Source organism: Panthera leo, chromosome F2 (genome assembly GCF_018350215.1).
Source record: "Panthera leo isolate Ple1 chromosome F2, P.leo_Ple1_pat1.1, whole genome shotgun sequence".
Taxonomy (NCBI): Eukaryota; Metazoa; Chordata; class Mammalia; order Carnivora; family Felidae; genus Panthera; species Panthera leo.
Genome location: NC_056695.1, coordinates 42,582,393 through 42,609,216, shown reverse-complemented (window position 1 = coordinate 42,609,216; position 26,824 = coordinate 42,582,393).

The following is a 26,824-nucleotide window of genomic DNA, read 5'->3' as shown; positions in this document are numbered from 1 at the left end:
AGATAATGCATAGAAAATGCTTCACACAGTGCCTGACAGCTAGTAAGTCTTCAATAGATGCTATATGACTCAAAGTTAACAGTGAGGATGAGAGACAGAGACAGAGAGACAAAGAGAGAGAGAGAGAGAGAATGGTTTCTGGTGTCATTCACCAAGATGGTATGCATGATGTTGAAGGGATGGAGGAAAGACAGCAAGTTCCATTCTGAACCAAGTTGGAGACACCTGCAGGAGATCATGAGGGATATCTAGTTGGGAAATGGTTCTGGATCTCCTGTGAGAAGTTTTGAGATTATTATTGCTTAAGTCATGAGACCAGATACGATCACTCACAAAGAGTAGAAGGAGGAGAGGAGATCAAGATAGTACTCTAAAGAACCTACCATTCAAGGGTCAGCTTGGTGGAAGAGGAGCCAGCAAGGGAAATCAAGAAAATAATCGTGATCAAAGAACAGATACAGTGATAGACGTATCCTGCAATACTGTGAAAGCTGGGCCCCAATCCATAAGAATGGTCTCATGTGTGAAGTGTTATTTACAGCACTTTCACATGCATTACCTTTTAGCAAACATCTAATGGCTTCCTCAGTTATCATAAACTGAAACTCAGGTTTTCAAATGGCAAAGCTAAAACTTGAAGCCACGTTTTCCTGCTCCAAATCCAGAGCTCTTTTCACTGTTCCCAGCTGTTTTTTTTTTTTTTTTTTTTTTTTTTAAAGACAGGTGAAATGTAGCTTTGAGCTACCTTTTTTCTACTATTCTTGAGATTAGATGACCTGTTGAGATGCTTTGATGCTCTACTTATCAGTCTCTTCAATCCCACCAATGGCTGGACATTTCTGTCAGCACCTGATCTCTGGCACAGCGTCCAGATGACCTAGAAGAGCAGCCCTGAAGGGCCACAGAGCTGAGGAATAGGCCCCCTTCCTCAGGGCAGGTGAGCCGAGAAGGATGGAGCACAGGTTCTTGCAGGTTTCTTAGCATTTCTGTCCATTCCTCCTTCACTGGATGAGAGGGCACGGGCTTTCAGGTTGGGCTAGTCTGGTTTTATTTTTATTTTTATTTTTTGCTTCAAAACCTTTTTAGGCTTTAATGTTTTTAATATACACAAAATGCCGTGAAATATTTCTTCCTCACAGTCTAGAACCTCTACTGTCAGAAGTTGATTGTAATCCATCTTCAGTTATGTCTTTCAAAATTCTTACTCTAATTGAAAACCAGACATAACAGTAACAGATAACTAATATTATTGACATTCAGGGGAGAAGTAAATCTTAACTAAGCTTTTTTCCTTCTAGTCAGTTCTTATTTAAATATGTTTTAATTATTTATTTATTTATATTTTTATTTTTTTAAAAAATATAATTTATTGTCAAGTTAGCTAACATACTGATGAATGGATAAAGGAGATGTGGTTTATATATACAATAGAATACTACTTGGCAACGAGAAAGAACACAATCTTGCCATTTGCAACAATATGGATTGAACTGGAGGGTATTATGCTAAGTGAAATAAGTCAGCTGGTCCGGTTTTAAATTCTGGTTCTGCTACTTGCCATTCATGTGACTTCGGGCATGTCACTTAACTCCTAAAAGACTCAGTTTCCTTTCCCAGGGAATGGGTCTAGTAATATATCCCCAAGGAAAGAATTATTCATGTTTGGCAAATAATGGATGCTCAAGAAAAACTGGCTGCATCTTAATTGAGATTAAAACCCTTCATTGGCTCTCCATTGTTCTGGGTTAAGAACTAGTTTATCTTCACTGGGCTTAAAAAGCCTTGTGAGGTCCAGTCTCTACCTTTCTCTTCAGCCTCCTCTTGTAGCATGGATTTCTTATACTCTTGGCACCAGCCATACTGGCCTTCTTTCTGTCCCTCCTTGACATGTACTTTCTTATCATACAGCCTTTGCATGTGCTGCTCCCTCTGTCTAGAATGTTCCCTCCTCTCCCTCCTTTACCCATTTAACTCCTGCTCACCTTTTAGAACTCAGTTCACTTGTTCCTAATTCTAGAGAAGCCTTTTCTGATTTCTAGACCAAGTTGACCTCTGTATACTTCTCCCTCATTGCACTTATTATAAGTAAAATTTTCTCACTGCTTTGTGTGATTTTCAGCTCATGTCCGGGAATGTTGAAATCTTGTCTGTTTTTGTTATCTTTGAATTCTTAGTGAGTGGTACACTGTCTGTCTCATAGTAGACGCTCAATACTTGTTGACTAAATGACTGAACAATATAATATATGAAAATACTAGGCAGTTGCAAGCACTTAATAAATTCCACTTGGGTTCGTAGCTCTCAGAAATGTGTCAGAGATCTCCTGTGGCTACGAAGCTCTGGATCCCTCTGGAAGACAATATTATACTATGAAATTACATGGCATTTAGAGTTGCACTGAAACTGAATTTGAATGCGATCTTTGCTTACTAACTGGACAAATTTGAAACTTCTCTGACCTTCAGTTTCCTCATCTACTGACTGAGACAATCATCCCTTATAGGGCTGTTGTGGATGTTCATTCAGATACTTATGGAGTACCTTCTGTGTGCCAGGTTCTGTTCTTGCCACTGGAAATACAGCAGTGAACAACACTGATAAAAGTAGGTGCTCATATTTTGGTAGGGAAGATAGAAAATAAACAAGGCAAATAAGTAAGATTTTTATATGTTAGATGGTGGTAAGTGCTAAATAGAAAAATGCAGCAGAGAGGAGGATAGGAAGTGTGCAATTTGAGAAAGTGATATTTAAGCAAAGAAATGAAGAAAATGAGAGAGCATTTTAGGCAGAGGGAAGATAAATTCAAAGGCCTTGAGGCAGGAGTATGCTTGGCATAACTGAAGAATAGAGAGTAGGCCCACCTAGCTGACTAAAGAGGAGCTAATGTGGGGGGCGGGCAGAGGGTGATGGGAGTAGTAATGTGAGGTCTGAAGGATGAAAGGGGCCAGATCATGCATGGCTTTACGTGTCACCGTGAGGACCTTTATTCTGATTGAACTGGGTTTCCCCAGTTTTAGATAAAGGAGTGACACGCATTTTAACAGGGTTACTCTAGCTGCTATGTTCAGCATAGATTGTAGGGATGCAGAGGGAGAACTAGGGAGACCGGTTAGATGAGAGACACTGGTGCCTTGAATCAGAGAGGTAGCAGTAGAAGTGGTGAGGAGTAGTTGGGGCCTGTATATATTTTTAAAGTGAAGCTGATTTGCCAATGGCTTAGATGTGGAGTAGTAAGGAAAGAGAAGACTCAAAGGTGAATTGTGAACAAGAAGAAGAATGGAGTTGCTATTTACTAAGATGGGGAAGATTTCAGGAGAAGTTAGTTTGGCACATGGGGTGGGAACTAGGACTTTGTTTCTGAACATCTTAAATTTAAGATGCCAAGTATAGATATACAATGGCAGTTGGATATGTCAGCCTGGGGTTTGCAAGAGAAGTCTGGAATGGAGATATAAGTTTGGGAATTGCCTGCAAAAAGATGATGTTTAAAGCCATGAGACTGGATAAGAACAATATCCAGTCTACTGCTGATAAATGTATTTAAAAACAGAGAGCTTAGATCTAAGGACTCACATTTAGAGGTTGAGATGGTAAGGAATGCCAGGAAAGGAGTCTGGTAAGCCAAGGAGATAGGGAGAAAACCAAGTGAGTGTGGTACCCTGGAAGTCAAAAACGAGGAAAGTGTTCAAGGGGGAGGAAGTAGCCCATTGGGGTCAAATGCTATTGAAAAGTCAAATAGAAATGACCATAGGAGTTAGCAGTGTGAATGCTAATGTTTTTGTTATTATATGCATTTATATATGTAACGGAGAAAGGAAAATTTATTAAACCATAGTGACCTTCTAGGAAAGCTGTCTTTCATTGAAGGGATATCCCTTTGGGTCAGCTGGATCTGGATTAATATATGCAGGAGTATTCTTGGAGCCTTAGGTAGTAGTATCTGAGGTAAGCTGGACACTTTTCATTATGGACTAAAAAGGATTTGCACTGGGGGTTAGACTTGGTGACCTGGAAGGAAAGAAATGAGGAGTTGGGATGAAACCAGAATGAGTGCAGGAGGCTACTGGGATGATGTGAGGCTGGGGTTGTAGAGCACCAAAAACTTCCTGATGATTAGGGTCAAAGGGCCTTGAAGAACTGGGGTGGTAATGTTTAAACTAGGTAGTGAATTGAGAGGATGAAACCATCTCACTTGTGGCTAAATCCATGATTAAGTCTATCACTCATACTGATACCTTTTAAGAGCGTGATTTTGTTTTTTTGGTAGAAACTGAGGGAGGGGTTGAACTTCATGCTTCTGTTAATGTGCGGTGGACCATATGCAAGATATCTGAGACAGAAAGATGATCCATTAACCAGAAAGCAGCAGTGGCAGGAATTCAGAGCTGTGGATGACTATGGGTGCGCTAACCTCCCTGGAAATTGCAGGGCACTTTTCAGAGAAGGCTTTGGATTTCTCTAGAGGGTGGAATGGGAGGCTTAAGGTGGTCTTACCTAGATGGCAATACCCAGGGACTTCTGAGCTTCAATTTATAAGGCACCAGGCATACGATAGAGTCTATACAAAGGTTATTTTCCTTTCACCATCTCAGCTCTAACCAACTTTAAGCAGGTTTTCCAGATATTTTATCAGTAACCACTGTGATTAACTACTGACAATGGTGCCAGTTGCAGTAGGCACTATAAGTAGAAGGTAAGACATGGTCTTTGTTTCCCAGGAGCTTGTAGTTGGGAAGGGGGAGCGAAGCTAACACAAGGCAGGGTGAACTCAAAGGTGAGGTGGCATGGCTCAGGCTACCAGAGCTGTGGAATTGCTTGGCTAGTTGATGCTCTGTATTGTTTTGGCCTTGCAAATATTCTCTCTTAATAGAAGAATAGAAGAATAGAAGAACCTGTACTCTTGGTAGAAAGATGAATTAGTCAATGCTGGTAATGCTGTAACAAGCAGCCCCAAATGTCAGTGACTTAATGTAACAAAGATTCACTTCTTACTTATTTCCTAGTCCAATGTGGACCAGCTGGAGTTGGGAGAGTAGGTGCTCTGCCACACCTGTCACCTGTCATTCAGAAACCCAGACCCTCTTTTTCTATGGCTCCTCTGTCCCTTCAGAGTCCTCTGCATCTGACTGGACACGAAATAAAGAAAGAGTGCATATGGGATCCCCTGCTCTTAGTTGCCCATATTCTGTAGTGACACATCACTTCCACTCATATGTCAATGGTGAAGACGTGGCATGTGGTGTCACCTGGATGGAAGGAAGGTGGAAAATGTGCTTTAGCTGATTACCTATGAAGAGGGACTAGGGCTAGTGAGCATCTAAATTTTAAATAATCCCTGCTCTAGGCCGGAAGTGGGGAAATAACATAATTATACAGTGTAGGGAGCTAGTAGCATGTCAAAGCCTGGATGCAGGAACAAAAATTTCAACTCATCTTACTTCATAAGAGACAAATTAAGAACATAGATGAGATGGTAAGGGCATTAAATCTACTTTATAGCTCAGCACCTGATGCTAAGGGATCCCATGAAGCCTCCTTCATTAACATTTTAGCATTTATTTATAGACATAATTGTGTGCCTGTTTAGGTGGTAAAAGCAGTCTCTTCTAAATAGGCTTTTGGACCAAACCAAATTCTAAACCACTTTTATTGTTGGACTAACACTGGGGAAGCTGTAGTTCCTTAAGCTGAATTTGGAGGCTTTGAAGGCATTGTCAGCAAAAACCTTCTGAAGGAAAATGGAACTTAATCACGGGAAAGTATGGAGCAAGGGTAAGAGCATGTGCCTTTTTTCTCCTTTTTAGGGGACAGATCAGGTATTCAATCCAACGGGTAATTTTCAGGCACAAACCCAGTCTCAGTTACGGTGGATATAAAAATGAACAATTCTTATTTCTAATCCCCACGAGAGAACAATCCTTTTGAATAACATACAAATGAAAGGCTTTAGAGTTGACTAAAACAGCACGGTTAGCCAAACCATACCATCCTCAAACAAAATGTTCAGACAGGCATCCTCCTCCACTTTGTGGCTGAGCTGTAGAATTTGAAGAGAAACATAAGCAGGCACTGAGAGAAGGTAGGTGAGCATGACAGGAATTCCACAGATGGTTTCTAAACTGTATATGCCATTTTCAAAAGAATACTGACATCTTGGGGTAAAACCTTAAATTTCTGTTGTGTGCTAGTCATATGCTATTGCTTGAAAGTGCATCACCAATAACAGCCTTGAAATATGAGATTTCTTTTAATTAACATTCTCATGAACCTTATCACCAGACTCAATGTGATTTTTTTTCTTGATATACTCACTCTTTTGCCTGAGGCTGCCTACAGGAGGCCATGTCCCAACTTTCCCATAAAAATGACTTCCACATTCCACATCCCAATTACACTGACGGACCTGCCCAAGATGCCTATAAAACTCTACTACAGTCCACACCACCTTCTAACTAATATTCGACATGTGTTTTTGATCATTGAATCAGATTTTCAAAAGTCAGAATAGTTTTCCACGTGGAGTTTGAGTAAACATATAAACCTTTGTTATTTATATACATGGTTCAAAAAATAATATATGAGGCCAAGGTTGTGGAAAGAGCATTGGACTTGGGAATCGGTTGAGCTCAGTTCTCAGTATAGCCACTTATTCTCAGAGTGACATTGGGAAGGTTAGCTAATCTTTTTGAGTCTCAATTTCCTGATTTGTAGTTACCTCCAGGGTTACTGTGAGACTTACGTGAGGTAATGCACGCCAAGGACTCACATCGTGAGGGGCTTATAGTAGATCCTTAGGAGATAAACTTGCCTTTGCCTTTATTCAGTGCTTTTAAGTGCCAAGGAAGAAACACATTCTGGTTAAACCATTACTGGAAGTGCTTTCGGTTACAGTTGACAGAGAACTTACACCAAACTGATTTAAGCAGTATAATAAATGTATTGGCTCCTTTATGTGAAAATTCCAGAAGTGGGTCATCAGGCATGGTTTGATCCATAGGTTCAGAATGTCATCAGGATTGCAGGGCTATTTTTCCATGACTCTCCTTCATCCTTAGGTTGGGTTCTGTCATGTCACTTGGCTGCCTGCTGCCCCAGGGCTATAGTTTCCTCCTTCACATCCAGGGGGAAAGATAGCTTCTCCTGCCCCAAACATCAAACAATAGTTATGAACTCCCTCTGGTTGGACCAATTTAGATCATAGGCCCATCGCTGAACCTATCTATCTATCACTGTGACTGGAGAAACCTGATTCCTTGAATGGCTTAGATCAGTCAGGACTCACTTCTGGACCTGGGAGTGCAGTTAAAACTTCTCAAATCACAAAGCTGGGGATTTTCTTTTCTTCTTAAGAATGGGAGAGAGTTGGGGTGCCTAGGTGGCTCAGTCAATTAAGTGTCCGACTTTCACTCAGGTCATGATCTCACCGTTCCGAGTTTGGGCCCTGAGTTAGGGCTCTGTGCTAACAGCTCAGAGCCTGGAGCCTGCTTCTGATTCTGTGTCTTCCTCTCCTTCTGCCCCTTCCCTGCTCATACTCTTTCTCTCTCAAAAATAAATAAACATTAAAAAAAATGGGAGAGAGTAATGGATATTGAGAAGACAATCCATTGGCAAATCCACTCCTTTACTTTCCCCCTTTCTTTCCATACCTACACCTTCAAAAGTTCATGCCTATGTGAATGAACCACACCCATCTCTTCTGCAAAAGGAAACACCCTAAGTTGCATCTTGAGCTCCAAATCTGGGATGTACAGCTGATGTGCCTTCTTCTAGGTAAGTTTTTGGATGTAACTCATCATAGTCTGGTAACTTATGGGTAAATAATATTGTCCACTCTTGTGGAAGAACCTGCAAATAGTCCCTGTTATCCAATCTCTCAGTGCTCCTTTTACTCCCAAGCTTTGACTGGGCTCATGACTACACAGCTAGATGCTATCTTTCCCAGCCTTCTTTGCACCTCTGTGTGGCCAAGGGTCCAAATTCTCAACAGTGGAATGTAAGCAAAAGTCACATGTGCAACTTCCCCATTGCATACTAAAAATACATTATTTCCTCTCAGTCTCCCATCCTGACAGCAAGAATGCCATGTGATGGTGAGCCAGTCATGCAGAGAAGCATGACCACCTAAGGACTGTTCTCAAAGAGCATCAGTATCACTCAGGAGATAATTAGAAATGCATATTTGGGGTTCCCACTGAGACCTACAGATTCAGAAACTATGGGACCAAGGCCCAGAAATCCATGATTAAAAAATATTAATAAATAGTTTTATAAAGATATTCTTAACTTAGATGGGGAAGGAAGACAGTGATTTTTAATAATTAGAATTATTTGCGAGATAGGGAAGCAGTCAATATGGGTAGATACAATACCCTGCTCTCAAAATCATCTTCTTTTTTTTTTTTAAGTGTATTTATTTATTGAGGCGGGGGAGGGACAGAGGAGAGAGGGAGAGAGAGAGAATCCCAAGTAGGCTCTGCACTGTCATCGCAGAGCCTGATGCAGGGCTCAATTTCACAAACTGTGAGATCAATGAGATCATGAGTTGACCTGAAATCAAGAGTCGCTTAATCGACTGAGTCACCCAGGCGCCCCCTAAAATAATTTTCTGACATTGTCAAATTCATTCACACTTAGAGCAAGAATTTTGCATTCCAATAAGGAAAGGTAACAGAAACTGTTTTAATCTGCTATGATGAAAGAGCTTGTAGCAGAACAAAATTGCTACCAAGAAAAACTTGAAAAGTTAGATAAGATAAAAAAAAAAAAAACCCAAACAAAAAACAAAAAAAATCTGTATGAAAGCATCAGGGAGTTACTAAGGCAGCCAGGGCTCAAGATATCCGTTTTAACGAGCTCTCCAGGTCATTCTGATATACACTTAAGTTTGAGCACACTGCCAGGGGTGATTTGTCCCCTTTAATCTCCAACATTTAGCAGTATTTTTGATTGTCACAGAACGGGTAGAGGAGAGGTGGTGTTACTAGCATCTAGGGGGTAGGGGGCAGGAACACAGTGGTTTTGTGTAGGAATACATTTTACAGTGCATTAGACAGCCCCACAGCAAAGATTTATGTGGTCTCAGATGGCAATAGTGCTGAGGTTGAGAAACTCTAAGGATGGTGAATAATGACATAGAAGAACTGTAGGTCCCTGGGTAACTTTGTAGAGCAGGACTATCTACTAGCTCTGGATGCCCTCCTATCTCTACCTCTGCACTGTCCAACATGGTAGCCACTAGCCACATGTGGCTATTGAGCTCTTGAAATACAGCTAATCTGAATTGGGATGGGCTATAAATAAGTACAAAAAAATGAAAAATACCTCAATAATGTCTTATATTGACTACATGTTGAAATAATATTTTGGACATATTAGATTAAATGAAATATATTTTTAAAATTAATTTCACCTGTTTCTTTTTTTTTTTTTCAATGTGGCTGCTAGAGAATTTTAAATTACAAATGTGACTTGCATTATATTTCTATTGGATGATACTGCTCTAGGCCACTGTATGAAAGAGAAATGAACTTCTGTTTTCTTTGAGCCACTGAATTTTAGGTCTTTTTGTTGAGATAGCTAAGCCTGGATTTCTTTCTAATACAACGGATTAAATATAAAATGGTGGAGGATTAAATATAAAATATAAAAACTGCAAGAAAACCTTTTATTTGAAGTAGACAATGAGAAAACACCTAGTGGTTGCTGGTTCATTGCCTACATTACAACCTGCTTTACAGGGACAGTGCCTGCTTAGGCAGTGCAGTCACGTGGTCAGGCAATCTGGGAAACTCTGGCTGTGTTTTCTGGAAGATTCCCCTTTGTCCATTGTCCTTCTTGGCTCATCTAAGATGGATATTGCTGCACATGCCCTTTCTGGGATCTGTACTTCTTCGGAGTCCATTACTTTTTGGTGAAAATTTGGGTGTGTGTGTGTGTTGGGGGGGGGGGGGGTGGGAATTGCCTTAGGAGCTGAGTAATTATGGGCTATTGTCAGCCAAGCTTGGGTTTCTTGGGTTGAACCGAATTGCTTAAAAAGCTTAGGCTTCCTGTCTATTTGCCTCCCATCAATTCTATAAGCTGGTAATCAAAGCCAGAGTTCTTGTCTAGCCATCTCTGAGTCTGGGAATTCCTGTCTCTTAGCAACAGACTTCTGTACTCTGCCCTGTCAAGATGTTCAGGGATGAGGACTTGGCCAAAATTCAGCCATCCGTGATTGTTTAGCAAGCAGGCTGTGAGGCAACCAGCTGAAGGGCGCCACCCCACAGAGATACCTGGTACTGCATGGTGAGTGGACAGATGGCAGGGATCCTCTGTGTTAAGTTTCAGGTCAAGGCATAAGGGGAGTCAGTCGTTCAGCAGTGGCAGAAGCAGGGGCAGCAGAAGCTGAGAGGTGGTGGGGTCACTGCAGTGACTGAGCATTTCAGTAGGAAACAGTAGTCCCTGCAGCTGAGGAGCAGTGAGGTCAAACAGGCACGAGAACTGTTTATATCCTGAATGTGGCTCCAGCTTCTGAATACCATTCTGGGCTTCATAAAACCTGGCAGTGTGGCCAAGGTGGTGGGGTTTCATGATTGAGAGCAGAGTGACCTATCTAATTAAGAAATCTCTTCTCAAATCCCTTTCTTGAGCTGCACAATACCACCCTAATTGTGCATCCCAGCCATGGATCCCTGCCACGTGTCTGAAATGTGCCCCAATCCTAGTGGGTATTTCTCAGGCACTCTGGATTCCCTCTCTTTGAGATGGACAGAATAAAACTCCTCTCAGATTTGTGAGTAGATTTTTCTGGCAGAATAACGAGCCCCTCTTGCCATTAATCTTAATAGGCTTTGGGGCTAACAAAATCCATTTTCCCAAGGTCGAAATTATTCTTAAGTGGACTTTGGGAAACATTTTAACCTTTTTGTCACTCAGGCTAAAGAATTAAAACACATTTCTGGAATTTTTTTCTGGGGTGACTAGAAAGCCAGCGTGAGGCGTGGCTACCTTTGTGTATTTTTCTTTACAGAAACCTTGACATCAGGGGACGCGGGCCCTTCTTAGTTCTGGTTCATGTTTGTATTTCCATGTGAAGTGCACATTCCCAGTAGATATTTCTAGAAAAAAAAAAAACAAAAACGGGATAATGATAGACCAAGGAAAGTGAAAAATGTTTTTATGAAGCAAACAGGCCAAAACTTAAAAAAAGGGAGAATGATTATGACACTGATATACCACCCTGGTTATAGCCCAGGCAGTGGGGTTACCAGCTTTGCATGAGAGTCTCAGACTAAATTCTTCTAATGTAAAACAGTGCATGGCAACCAAACTCCCCATTTTCTCCCAGGTAGAGTGACATAGTAGGAGATGTCACTTTGAATACTCCCAAATGAGAAAGAAAGATGACAGATTCAGCTGCTGCATGGTTCAAAGACGCAGGAAATGGATACGATACATGGTGTCGTTTAGATTTAAAATAAGCGCCCTTGAGTGTTCAGTGTTACTTGCAATAAATATATTAGATTTAAGCCTCAGTTTGAACCTAACCATAACTGGACTCTTAACTATCTGGTTTAAATGACTGGTAACATGAGGCATTTCATAATTTCTGGTCCATTAGTTGCGATCAGGTCCCAATTAACATTCCAGGACCTGGCTTTAGCCAACCGACATGGAAAATTGGAAATGGGAGCACATATTTGGACAGCCTGCGCCTTAAGTGTGGTGTTTGTCATGTAGTTTGTATTGCATTTTTTCCCCCAGGGTTGGACTGGTGGATGTCATCTATATTTTCTCTCTTTAATATTAACCTGGTTGTATGTATTTCCTGGTCCAAAGATGCTCTCTGCATGTAACACGAGAGAAAACACTTCTCCAGGGTGGTAAGATTCTTATCTATTGATCAGGAAGGGCTAAAAGCTAAATCCACTTCCCTGCTTTCTTTCTATTCCTGAGTGAGAGGTGAAACTACTGTCCCATATTTGCAGACTCATCTAAAAATCCATTCCACACACACTTCATGCCTCCAACACGAATCCAGCCTGCTTCTGTGGGGCCCACTGTCACTCTCAGGGAAACCTGGCAGGTTTTTCTTAAACTCAAATTCATCAAGAGGCAGTGTGTCTAAATTATTTGATGGAGAAACATCAGAAAAATTATAATACTTCACCCAGAAGGATCTGATAGGTCACCCCAGATGGGCTTTCCTGGAGCAACAGCCATTCAAATGGCCCATGCTAGGCTTGAGAAAAGATAAATATTGCCAGAGTCTGATATCACCTTAGTACCCACAACCTTGCCAGGCTATGGAAGGTGATCTGGATGCAACTGAAAACAGTGTTTTTTTAAAAAGAGTAGCTCCCACTCTTTAGTTTATAGGTTCACTGTGAGTCATGTTCCTGGGGTGAGTGTGTAGCAGGCAGCCATCTGAGAGCTCAGGGTTTTGTATTTATGACAGGCTCATCCAATGGCACTATATTCCTATGTTTCCAACTTCCAGTGAAAATACTCCTTGTTGCAGAATTGACCATGAATTCCCATGTAGCTCTTGAGTTCTTGGATTCCATTTGGCTGAAAAGAGCATGTAGGAGAGATGTAGTTCTTCCATGATTCCATGAGATTTCTACTGGCACTGGGCTAGGCTTTGCCAGTATTTCTGAGGTTGAGGATACATGAGCATTGTGACCTCTGCGCTTGACTCCATATTGGATGCCACCATAAATCAATCCACTTCTTTCTATCTCTGGACACTCTGCCTGTTGTAGACTCCACCACCTCTCACCTGGATAGCTACAATCCTCTCACAAGTGGCCTCCCAGAAGCCTTTATTGACCTTCTCCACATCCTTTCTCTGGTCTGCCGACAGATGATCTTCCTAGATTGCAAATTTGACCATCTAACTTCCTTCCATAAAATCCTTCCGTAGCTTCTCACTGCCTTCAGGATAAAGCCCCAGACTTTTGAGATGGCCCATAACAACCTGTTTGATGAACCCCTCCTTCCTTTTCCAGCCTCCTCAGGCCCCTCTGTTCAATGACAGTCATTTCCCCTCAGACTGTGACATCATGAGGGCAGACTGGAAATATGTTGTTCATTGATGTGTCCTCATTTGTTGGCATGGTACTGCACACAGCAGGTGTTCAATATTTGCTGAGTACATGAACAAATGAAGGAACGAAAGAATGCCTGCAGGGTCAAAAGCCAGGAGTTATGTAATGACTAAACCAATTGCAGGCCTGGGTTCGTCCATTAACTTATCTGTATGCTAAAAAACAGCTGAAACTTAGAAGGTCAATGATTTTAGCTTTTTAGGGATGAATGCAGGTGGAAGGAGTTGGTATGTCTGACTGGTCATGGAACAATACGTTAAATAGGATTATAGTAACACTGCAAATGAAATGTCCAGTAGTGCTTATTTTTCTTCTGGTCTAAAATGGAACAGGAGTGGGCTGGTGGTTGCCAGGATACATCTCATCTCTGGATGTGGTTTGACAATCTGCAAATACTTTCGGCCTCAGCAGGATGGCTGTCTATGTTCTCATGCATGCCTTTGCATGTTTGTGTGGCTTTTGCATTTGTCACTGGAAAGCTTCTCTGTAGATTAATGTGTCTCTCTGGTTCTACTCTAATGCCATTTTGGAAAGACTAGAGATGAAGAGCCTTCTTTGGCTGTATGAGATTTCTTCCTTAGAGGAGTCAGGGCAAATTTTCCTGATACCTGACTAGCTCCATTGGGAACAAGAGGTGGAGAGTGTAGGCATAGGGCTGCAGGCATACATTTGCATGCCCAAACAAAACTTTCTGAATGGAACTCATATATACACAGATCTCCAACTTCCATGCCACAAAGAATCTAGATGAATAGTATTAAAAAAGAAGGGGATCTCCCTCCTCCTCCATTTTTCCAGCATCAGTTAGACGCATATCTCACTTTTATCAAAGTAGGTAATTAATACCATTCCATTTAGACAAATCCATCTAGAGAGACAATAATTCCCATCTACTTTCAACATAATATTAGTAATGATCATAAATGATTGTCACTATGTTCTGAATAATGATGATCAGAACATTAATGATATGTTTTGCGTGCACATTCCAGAAGTAGATATAGTTCCTTTTTATTTGGCCCTCAATGGATATGCAATATGAATTACCTATAGACTGCTAACTTCTCATCTTACTCACAGGGGATAAATGGGGGAAGAGACCACTAAGCTGTAGCAACAAAAAGAAAAGTATTCATTTCCTTTTCTTTCTCTACTCTCTGATGAGTTACTGCACAGATATGAGCGAACATGTACCAGAAAGTACTAGCTGCCTATCCCTGCATCTGTTCTCCCTTCCTCCTCAATAAAAGAACCTGATATTTAGCTAGGCACATTGTCTCCAAGATGAAGGGCTATATTTTCAAGCCTCTTTTTGTAGCTAGGTGTGCTCGTATGATTACTTTCTAGCCAATGAGATATAAGAAAAGTATTGTATGGGACTTCTAGGAACTCTCCTTAGAAGTAAAAGAACGGCCTTTCTTTTCCCTCCTTTCTCCATCCTGCTGACTGGAATTCATATGTCATGGCTGGAGCTCTAGCAGACACTTTAAGCCATAAGGACAGTAGAGAGGGTAACTGGAAGAAGCCTGGGTTCTTGGTGTAGATCAGCTCTGGCTCACATATTTCCAGTCTTCTTTTACTGGAGAGAGAAAAATAATCTTGTATAAGCCACTGTGTGTGTGTGTGTGTGTGTGTGTGTGTGTGTGTGGTGTTGCCAGACCTAAGGCTGTTATACTATGAACAAGGAAAGAATGGGTGGAATTAAGTTCTCATTCTTGGCACCTAGTGTCTGCTGTAGCAAAAACATTTCCTTAGAGCACATTTTTTTGTTCCCTAGGCAATATATGAGTTATATATGAGGCAGATATTCACTCCTCAGATTGGGGTCAAAACAACAAATGACAAGATTCATTTTGTTGGGCTCTCTGCAAGGGTTCATGGGGATCTGGCTTTCTCTCTCAGCCTGGAGGCACAGTCTTGCCATCATAAAGAGAGCACATGAAGAGAGGGGGTATACTTTGGGAATTTTCCAGTATGACTCCAAGTGGGGTCGGTGTTTTTATTAAAGATGCTACTATTTTGAAGTTTAGTCACAACTAGTGGTATGATAGATCTGGTTTGTACCAGCTTATGAGAGCATCTTTTCTAACCTCTGTGCTCAGTATATCATACTGACAGCTTGAAAATGGCCTTGGTGGGAGTATATTACATTATAGAAATTGGCAAACACTAAAAATCAGGTGTTTTTTTTTTTTTTTTTCCAGAAATCCTGCTCAGCGGACCACTGGCTAACACTGGACTAGTATTCTAAAAAATCTTCCTCTTTCTCACTGAACTATCAGAGAAGAGTCTGGAGCATAATAATTACTTATACAGTTCAGAGCTTTAAGAGCCACAAAATGCGTTCTCTGACATTATATCATATGAGCATTATAACAACCCGTGAAATAGGCAGGGCAAGGGGCTGAGATTGAGAGGCGCATACTGAATGAGGAGTAAAAATTGGGATCAGAGGCCAGTGCTGTTGTCTCTTATTCTTGCTAATTCCATAGGAGCCAACTGCATTTCCCTAAGAACACAGGGAACATAGTATAGTGAAGAAGATTAGGATGATCTAGTTCTGATGGAAAAGGTGGATCAAGGAAGATAATAATTTTTTTCATTTCAATGTTATTTTTTCTAAAATAGGCCCACTTGAAAGGTAATACCTAAGGAATCAATGTGAGAGGTTGGAAAATAGCATAGCACTTTTTTTTGAGTATTAGTACTAATTACAGTCATTTATTAAGCTCTGGTGGGAACCGGTGTGTTACTGAGGAAACAGCATGAATTCTGGAATCACATGTCTGGTACTAGACCTCTCATTACTGCTGTGTAAATTTAGGCAAATCACTAAACTTCTGCATGCCTGAGTTTTCTCATCTGTAAAGTGGGTACAATAATGACCACTCAGGGCTGTTTTTGGGCTTAAGTGAGATTACCATGTAAAGCCACCACCACAAAGCCTGGCACGTAGTAGATACTCATCCTAAGTGATGCCCCCCTTTCCTTTTAGATTCTGAGATGCTAATTATCATAATAAAGTAAATCATGAGCTGTGATTCATACCTACTTTTTTCTTGGAATAGGTCAAAATGTCTCTAACCTAAAACTATTTACATTATACATGTTCTGATGGGACTTCTGGGTTTTCAAAGCCAGAGCTGGCATTACAGGTTAGTGGAAGACAGAGTTCAGAGGAGAATTTTGTGAGAAAAGGCCAGCAGTTTTTAATTTTGCTCTTTGTCTGTAGTACATTCCACACTGGCTTTTGAGACCAAAACCAAATCTGGCAGCAGCAGGCAATCATAGAGTTTTCATGTAATTCAATAATTTATCACAAAAAATATTCATTTATAAACAATGACTTGTTTTGGAATGATAGCAGCTGTCAGTTTGGAGGCCTTGTTTCTCCCCGCCGGGAGAGGAGTCTGGCTTCCCCATTGCTAAATCATACAGGGTCGCTGGGTTTGGAATCTGAGGCTGAATGCACTTTACAATGTGTTTATGTTTTGGTATGTGCATTATTTCATTTTTACTTTGTGGTCATGAAATCCGTGTTGCCAGATGCTGAAAGTGCCTCTGAATAGCCCCCCTGCTTGTGAAGAGGAAATAATCAAGCTCAGAGCTGCGACTGCACCTGAAAACACTTGGATCAGAAGAAGTACAAACGTAACTCTCTACCATGACAGACACACAACGTTCTGGGGCTCCTCTGTGTCATCGTTTGGATTTGCTTCAGCAAAAAGAATCCTGGATCTTTTGCTTTTTGGAAACTCTTCTGCCAGAATGATTTGTACATCTGAAAGTTGTGATTATGTCTCTCTAGTGTCTTGGGGAATTCAGTGTTTTCAGTTCAGGAGATCAGACTGCCTGCTAGGAAGGAAGCTCTCAGCATCCTATGAAACCACTTGCTACCTTGCATCACTGTTTCACAACTTCACATCCGTTTCAGTAAGAGCTGAAGGTCCTGGACTTCTCTTAGAGCTCCCCAGGCTCTCTTGAGTGCTTGGAAAGCTGTCGAGTAAATGCAGAAGGGAACGTGCTCAAGAGCTGGAGCTCTTCTACTCCCAGCATCCACTTTCATTGCCTGCTGTGACATTTTCACTCCCGAGTTAGTCTTTAAAGTTCAATCAAGTTCACTCTCCGATTGCCACATACTAACTGGCCAACGAGAAGACCTAGGACAGAGTCTACTGGGGGGTTTACTGAGACTTTAATTGTGGCCCCCCCACCCAAAAATATGTTGAGATCCTACCCCATAGTACCTGTGAATGTAACCTTGTTTGGAATTTGAGTCTTTGAAGATATAATCAAGCTAAAATGAGGTGGTTAGGGTGGACCCTAATCCAAGGTGCCTGTTGTCCTTTGTAAGAAGAAGGAAATCTGGACACAGGCACACAGGGAGAATGCCATGTGACAACAGAGGCAGAGTTTGGAGCGATGCAGCTATAAGAATTACCAAGGATTGATGGCCAACAGGAGAAACTAGGAACAGATGAGGAAAGCTTATCCCCAGCAGGTGTCAGAAGGAGTGTGGCTGACACCTTGATTTCAGGCTTTCGTTCTCCAGAACTGGGAGACAATAAATTTCTACTGTTGTATGCCACCCCACTTCAGGTACCAAAATCTGTATGTGTTTGCTAGGGCTGTTGTAACAAAAGTACCACAGACCTGGTGGCTTAGGTGTTCCGTGTGTGTCTTAAGAATCAGAAAAATCCAGTGGAATTCTGCAAATCACATTCTTCCATCCCTTTATCACAGCCCCCTACTCCTGTTCCTTTTCCCCCAGCATCTTACAATGCTCTTCCCAACTCTTAGCTATTAACACTGATTGTGTCATAGCACCACTCAGATGGAGGGGTTCAGGCTCCTGACTGCCTGTCCCCACCAAAACTTCCTGCCCTGTGTCCAATTTCATCATTCATTGGCCTCCTGCCAATGAATAGCAATCATTTAATAGGATAAATAACTACCCAGTGGGTTGACTTCTCTGAGGTATTCCTTCTGAGGGTTATGCTGATTTAACCCAGACATCTTCTTGAGAATTTCCTTAAGAAGCACAAACGGAGTCTATCGAACACTCTGATGAGGAAGTAGGGAAGATGGAATTAGGAGGAACTTTGCAGTCCTTTAAAGTATAGAACTGGTGCTGTGTTTTCATTTTCACCCTGGAAAGGAAAAGATAAGGAGGAACAAGCCACCTATTCAAGTTCTCTCTCTTGGTAGTAATGCTACAACCAGGGCTACTTTTGCCCAGATTTTGTCTCGGGAGAAGGAATTTTCCTGTGCAGTCAAGAGACCATATGTGTTTTCTAGCAAGCAGGCCTTTTTAATGGTTTATTTTTTGTTAACAACAAAGATCTTCTGGACTGATACTTTCTTCAAGAAGCTTCAGATGGGTTGTACATTTGTGATGGTATTAAGCCAGCTCCTCTCATCCATTTCTTTAAGTTGGAGAGCACTGAGCCACCTTCATTCAGTCTGCCAGTATGCAGTGAATGGTCTGTGGGAACCACATGACACAGCAGGGCATGTCATAAGTTTCTACTCCCATTTTTTCCTTAAATATAAACTCCCAATCGTTTTTTTCCCCTCCTGACATATTTTTCAACTTAATTTCAAATTGTTAGATTGCAGTAAGCAATCTGGGGCACTTTAGAAGGGGATAGGGGTAGAGTGGGTGGCAGGGAGACAGAGAGAGAAAAAAAGCATCTGGAAATCTGGAAGAATGCGGTGCATTTGAAATCTGATAAGCTGCTGCTGGTGTTACCAGATCTCATGATTTATAACAGCCATGCAACATTTATGGCTTAAGGCATGTGTGCCCCTTATGCAGGCTCAGCCTACTAACAGTGCAGGGCAGACCAGGGACACAGCACTTGGGATTTGAGCCTGGCTGAGCACTGTGCCTTGTGACCGTCTCTGATCAGGAGCAGAACCTTGTATACTAGCCCGCACCAGGTACCATGCGTGCAGACACAGTGGGTTGTCTTCAACAGCAGACCCATTTTAAGTAGCTGCCCAATATATAGCTATAGGATATGAAGAAAGCATGACAAATTGGAATTAATACGGAAGAAGAGATTGAGGAACTCCTGAACTCCCCAGAAGGATAGTATACAATGCTATCAGATGAGACCAGGTGCTTTCTCATTAATAATAACTACGTTAGTGACTGTTTATGAAAATCTCCTATGCATCTAGCATTGTGGTAAGCACTTGATAATATACACCTCATTTAATCCTTACAACAAGCCTATGAGATATGTTTTATTATTAGCTCCTTTTTATGGATGAAGGAACTATCTTAGGGCTTAGCGCAATGCCTGCTATACAGTTGGCCTTTAATAAATACTCATTGACTATATGATGAGAGGTGAAAATGTGCTTAAGTTCATATAGTTAGTAATTGATGGAGGCCACATTTATATCTTCTCTGTGTGGTATTTTCAATTATACCAACCAATGTACTTGGGACAGAATTTCAGATTAAAATAGCAGAGATGGAAGTAGGATTTGTTCACGTGAAAGTCAGGAATCCTGGATAGCAGCATTGAAATACTTCTATTTTTTGACAGAATAAGGGAAGGAGGGTTGGAGATGAGTGAGGTAGTAGAAGAAGGCAGTCAGGACAGGGCTGTGAAAAGGCAGGAATGTTCCCTAGGATACATAGTTGCAGAAGACAGACTTGAACTTGTCTGTGGGCCCTTGCATATGCCTGAGGTAAGGGTGGGGGGAGATTCTGAACCCTTACAGGGTATGAACATAAGGAATGAATTAGCTGAATAAGGGCAACTCTTGACCAGCCAATGCCAAGGGATCAGTGATAACAATCTTGGTTCCCTTCTTCTTTTGCTTGGAGGAAACTGCTACGTCTACATGTTAATGAAGGCTTCTTCAATTCCAGGTCCTGTTTTAGAATCACAAGGGCAGTCAGGACATCAGAAGTCTGATTCCAAAGAGGTTATATCACACTGGCCTATCTGAAGATGACCACTTTGGAGCTCAGAAACAGTCTGTGTCATCGTAAGCAAACATGGCCCTCCAAAAAGCAGCTGCTGCTTGAGTCAATGGAAAAAATATCATGAGAAGGAAAATGTGAGCCATGTGCCTGTGCCCCACCCAGTTGCATCCCCATTTAAGGAATGGCCTGCCCTTGGAAATACTAGGAATGAGTTTGCACGCAGAGGCTTGAGTGCTTTGCGACATGGGAATGTAGAGTTGGCCACTTCTCCAGTAAGGGAGCTTAAGTTCAGACAAGCTTTCAGGCCTGGTTGTTACTTCATAATGTAACTGCTGCCCAGTGGGAGGGGAATGAACCCAAAGGACCACAGTACCTTTCAGATGTGGTCCCATAGGTCAAACAAAGCTCTCTGAATTCTCCCTGATCCAAAAAGGCAATAGAATGGAGTTTTGCAATTAATTATTTCCTGTTCATCAGTTACATCAATGTATTATCTAAGCAGATAAAGGGAACTGACCAGAACTTAATATGGAAAATACCCAATATCTCTAGTGGACGTTGTTGATTTCTTACCTAGGATCCATTCTTTCTTTTCTTCACAATGACATTCCAGTTTTGTTCATAAGATTTAGGGGGAAATTACTCCATTTCCACTTTCAGAAATGAAAACCATTTCATCTCAGCCATCAAAAGAATTAAATCCATTTGTCAGTGAATGCTTTGGGAATGGGCATATGACCTAGTTTTGGTTTGGGAGAGAGTTGCTGGAGGCTTCAGAGAAAGTTCTTCCCTGTCCTTAAGACAGAGGCCAGAAGTCAGCTTCTTCTTTCAAGAGATATGAATAAGGAATGATATTCTGTACCTCTTGCTGCTACCTACCATCTTATGGCCAGAGGGGAAGTCAGATTCATGATAAAGCTAACAGATGGAAGAGGCAAGAGGCTCATAGAGAAATGGAGCCTTGAATGTATCATCAGCAGAACCTCTCCACCTCTGAAGTTCCAGCCAGTACAATTCCTTGATATTTTAGTCAGTTACTGTTACTAGCCAATTTCTGTTACTAGCAGCTTAAATCTTTTGGACTGGTAAATCATGAAACTGGTAATGACATGGGAGACAGATAAGGAAGTGGTGGTTGGTGGTTAAGGTGAAGGATAAGTATGAGAGGGAAGATGTGAGGGTGTGTTTGTGAAAGATAAGGCAAAATTCATCTTAAATAGCTGATTGGTACTTTTGGGACTTTTAGTCAACTTTTCCCTGTATTTTTTAAAAATAATGGTTGTAGGTAAAAGGAGCAATGGTAGGTGTCAGAATTTATACTAATTAGTGGATCATGGCCAAGGATTTGTCTAAATCTAAAAGTATAGCCTCTGTATCAAGGTCAGATGGTAGTAAAGGACAGAGGTGATGAGTGTATACCAGAAGAAGAAACAGATGAAATGGCCCTGACTACTCGCCTGGAAAAATTGTATGATCCTCTTCTTCATCTGGGTGCACAGTGTACCCTTGGTCAACAATGTGGATTTACACAGCTATCTAAGGACTGGGAGTTTTTAAAATGCCACTGCAGAGATCTTTCCTTTATCTCCTTGGAGTAGCTTGTTGTTGTTGTTTGTTTGTTTGTTTCTTTGTTTGGAGAGAAAGAAAGATAGAGGTAGAGTGAGAGGGAGAGAGAATCCCAAGCAGGTTCTGGCACTGTCAGCACAGAGCCGGACATGGGGCTTGAGCCCACGAACTATGAGACTGTGACCTGAGCCAAAATCAAGAGTTGGATGCTTAACCAACTGAGCCACCCAAGTGCCTCAAGTAGATATTTTTTATTAGAAGTAGGAATTTGGGAAGCACTGTATTCTCAGTGATCCATATTGATGGCCATGTTTGATCTTTTGGTCTAGGTTGTGACTATAGCATGCATTTGGGAGATCCTGGCTGACAGCTAGAGTAGGTATAGGGATTAAAGGACCCCTAGCCTGTGGCTATGGGATAATACAAAGTTGAATAGTCTTAGTACACAGATTGAACACAGAGCTATGACACTGGCCTCATTAGCACACCAGCTAGGGCCATCTCTAAAGTGCTTCCTGTTTTTCTAGATCTTAGACATGGTTGTACCCATGGTTCACAGAACCAGTAACTCTTTCTACACTAAACAAGCAACTAGTCAACCAACCACTCATATGAATACATAAACACACATGTACAACCTCACACACACAGGCAGGGCAGGAGAAAGAGAGGAAAACTGCATCAATATCAGTGCTATTCCTAAGTCTGCTTTACTGTAAGATCATGCTGTCTAGGAATACTGCTTTGGCCACTAAAACTCTTGAATATCCCTTTCTGGCTGTGAGTTTGCTTAACGTAAGGTTCAGGGCTACAAAAGAATAGAAAAATGGAATCCCTATGTGTTAACAAGTGACAAAAAGCCATACAATTCTGACCATGCCATGTACTGAGATGTTCAGCGTAGCAATTCCCAATTGTTTTCTGTCACAACATGCATGATGGATGATGTTTACATGCAGGACACATTTCTAGGAGTGTACCCATTTTGTCTCCATGTGTGATTCCAAGGGTCCTCAAGAGAACACAAACACTTTGTCCACAACTCAATAAAGCATACTGGCAAATGCAGTGATTTAAAGTGACATGATTATAGAGATAATCTCAAGGCTGTTTCTAAGTTTGTTTAAAAGTGAATCATCCACAAACGTCAGTACTTTATTATTAGCAACAGATCACTTGCAACATATCTCACAACTGATTGTGATACACAAGCATGACATTATACCATAGTTGAGAACTGTTACTCACACACATAATCATGCCTCTTATATTTCCAGAATGAAAACTGTTTTCCTTATTTAACCCCTGTGTTTATTTATTAAGTTAAGAGATAGTGGTGTGCTTGATTTCAAGAAATCCTTCCTTAGGAACTCTAAAGTGTAAGTCCCAATAATCCACATCACTACGCAAACGTATCTTTTTGTTAAGTCTTCTATATGGTACAGGACTTACTCAACAACTATGAGGAAATGGGATAATCAGAGTCTATTAAAAAAAGAACATTTAATACAGAAACCTGGCTTGATACATGCAGTTGATGACCACCACCTTGACTAGAGAGAAGTAGCAGCATGATGAATAACTAAGATTTCAGCAGACTTTTTTTCTAAAGCAAGTTCTGGGTTTGATAGAGTTTAGATGTCAATGTCCCCCTCTCTCTGCTGAGGGACAGGTAAGGGAAAGCATTCACCGTTTGACATGGCAACTCTTACCTAGGCTGTGGGGCAGCCTTAGGCAGCCCAGGTCTCTTTTGTGGTTTCCTGTTTGGGGGAGGTCCTGGGTGGATTGGCACAATGCCAGTATCCAACATAGCTAAGTGATAGTGATTGTTTCCTTTGTTAGGGCGTGCTGAGAGTGGATCTGCCCTGTGGTCATCTGTGTGCCCTCTCCCCATCTGGGAATAAAGCTGCCTGGAAGGGAGAATGCTGGGAGAACTCCCAGAACTTGAGTTCTTCCTCCTGTTACTGAAAGCTTTTGCTTTTCATTTTTTTGCTCCTGGTTGACAGGTGGATGAAACCCAGCACAGTGGAAGTCATAGGAGGAATTCAGTCCAGTCACATACTCTCCTAGTCAGCCAGTTGGTCTGATTACAGAGAAGTGAAGCCCACCCATAGTCTGAATTAATGCCACAAAACATGTTTAATCACAGCCAGTCAACGCACACACACTCTCACAAACACATGCAAGCTCACTCACACACCATAACAATAACAACTCAATCAAGCCAGCACTGTGAATGAGAGGAGACGTTTTGCCAAGCCCCCAGTGGACTGAAGCATCAGGGGGTTTGGAATTTGAAACGTCTTTCTTCTCACTCCCCCAACTGCACTCCTTCAATCCCAGGGAGTGGAGAGTGTCATCTCTTGGCTAAACAAGACTTCTTGATATTCAGGAGAGAAGGGTTCAGCATGGCACACTAGTGCAGAACCTGTGGGATATGACAGCCCTGACAAAAGGAGAGTTGACGAGTTAAGTGTAAATGAATCAGAAACAGATGGATGAGATTTTTTTGTTAAAACACGCATGGGTTTTACAATTAAGGCAGCAGGGGGGGTTGAGGGGGAATGCCTTGGCAAAAATGTCTTGGATTCTGCTGCACCCTACCGAACTGTTTGATGAACCCAAACCACAGCCAGGGTCAACCTTCCATCATTAATGGGTAATATACAGCCCATGACCACACACAGGCCATGAAGTAGAAATGACCTTAATAAATATGTCCATGCATTAGCATGATTTTCAGTGTGTGACAAGAACGAAATGGCTCAGATTATGTCATGTAAATCACATGACATGCATCCTTTAAGCCAGCAGTTGACTTGATGATGGAATGCGGACAGAATGGAGGTGTTTTCTATACCTCCCTCCCTTTCTGGTGCCTGGCACTCTTTGGTGATACTCTTTTCACAGGGTATTAAGAAGTGATGCTTTGAATTCTAATTTGCCCTCCTTTTTGCCATGTCTCTTTACTAATTGAAAACTGACAGCAGAAAATGGCCTCAACCACAAATATCTAGAAGAAAATGGAGACATTTGGACAGGCTGAAATACTTTGAGTTTTATGAGCTCTAATAAGGTTAATCAAGGCTCTGGAAAGAATTTTGTTTCATGGTGGACTCAACAAAACAACGAGCTTGGACCTTCAGTGGTTGGCTTGAGGGGGAGGCCTGGGAGCCGGGGCCCTGATGAGCTGCTGGTAAAGTTGGGTGAGGCCGCGCCGCAACTTCTTTCCACGCTGACGCAATCATGGTGGAACTTGGACACTGTCTGCTCCTTGGCCTTCGGACTGCTGTCAGTCTCTGACCACTGTAAGTCCTAAATAAGCCTCCTCTGAAGTTCTCACAGCTGAGTTTATCCCTCAGTGAATTTGTTTTTTGAGGAGTTTCATCTGAAGTGGAGGCACGTTTCCCCGCCTCATTTCTTCATGGTGATGTTCCATAACCCAGCCTGGGATGTGCTTTGGGTGGATGAGGAGCAAATGGGAAGGAGCCACTCATCGAGACAGGCAAAGAAGAAAGGGAGTTGACAAAATAGGAGGAGGTGTTTCTATCCAGGTATTAGTGCCAGTGTCAGATTCTTCACATGCTGGGAAGAAGAGGGGCAGGACCCCTTTTCTTGACCCATCTGTTGTCCTCTCCAAAGAGGCTCTTAGGAAATGAGGAAGGCTATACCAGCCAGAATGTTCTGAGGACTGGCTAACCCTCAAGGCCTCCCTGCTAAAGACAAGGCTACTCCAGGGTGGGTAGGCATGACCTTTACCTTGGCAGGTGCCACTGTCATGGGTGTCTCCACAGGGGACTAGGGGGAGTGGCACTTTATCTTCAATGTCCCCAATCCCCTGTCCTAAAGTGTTCCACACCTTTTCTTCCCCAAGTTTCTTCCATGATTTTTTTTTTCTTTTCCTGACATCCTAGGAATTTCCTCAACTTCTCAGAGGAAAGAGATTACACAGTCTTCAGGGATGGGGACTGGATCCAATGTAGTTTTGTAACCTGAGCTCCAGTACAGTATCTAGCACATAGTGGGCCCACCACAATTGTGGGAAACTTCTGAAACTGTGGCTCTGCTTGCTCTTGAAGTTCGTGCATCGGCTGTGATGGGGCACGAAAGGGCATGGCTTGATGTCCTTTTTCAATGCACTGACATTTTTCTTCCTTTCCTCCTCCTCCAGGTTTGTGTTCACATGCTCCCTACTGTGTATTGGCAGGACACCCCCACAGTTTGCCTCCCCCAAGTCAATAAGACCCTCTTCATACTCTAACCCCCAGCAGTGTGCTTAACTGGAAGCATCAGAGTTAACTATGCTGTGTATGTTCTGTTCCCTCTTTTAGAAAATAAAAAAAAAAGCATCCAATGATTTCCTGCTAATGGGGCCTAAGTGCTAATGGATCACTTAGCTACATCTCTCAGAAAACATATTTCTGTTACAGAGAATGACATAAGGCAAGAAGTGACCCTGCAGTGGAAACTATAGGCACCACACTGAAGTCCAGTGCCTTTCCTCCAGTAGGGAAGTGGTACACAGCATCAGAAGGACATGGCTTTTTGGTCAAATGATCTGAGTTAGTTCCTTGGCTCTCCCACTTACCAGCTATGTGAAAATAAAGTAAGTAATTTTCATAAGTTCCCTGAGGCCATTGGATGAAGACTCATCCTTGGGCATTATCATCATCATCATTGTCATCATCATCATCATCATCATCATCATCATCATCACCATCATCATCATCCTTGGAGTTATTACAAGGATTAAATAACATGATGTATGTAAAATCAAACATAGTGCCAGGCACACAGTAGGCATATAATAAACCCAAGTTCTTTTCCTTCTCTTTCAGTTATTCATTTGCTGCTACAATTAACTAATACTAAAAGTCTGCTCTTGCCAGGCACAGTGATTGTCTACAGAGATGCTGCCTGTGCTGTGTAAGAATTGTTTCCCGTTGGTGTTAGAGGCCTGAGGCTCTCCGCTTTTCAAACAGGCTCCACCTTACCTGAGTAAACTCTTGCCAACCGGATGCTCTTTGGCTGCTAGGGCCAGGGGTGGCCGTTCTCCAGTAGGTTCTTCTTATAGGTGCAGGCAATTCTGTGACTAATCTTCCACTCTGCTCAAAGCTCGCTGGTTTTCCCAAGCAGGCCCTGAGGGCTTGCCTCTCTCCTTGAGCGCTGGCTAGTCTCCTTCACAGCTGTGAGCCCAGCTTCCGCAGAGAGGGGGTATACCCCA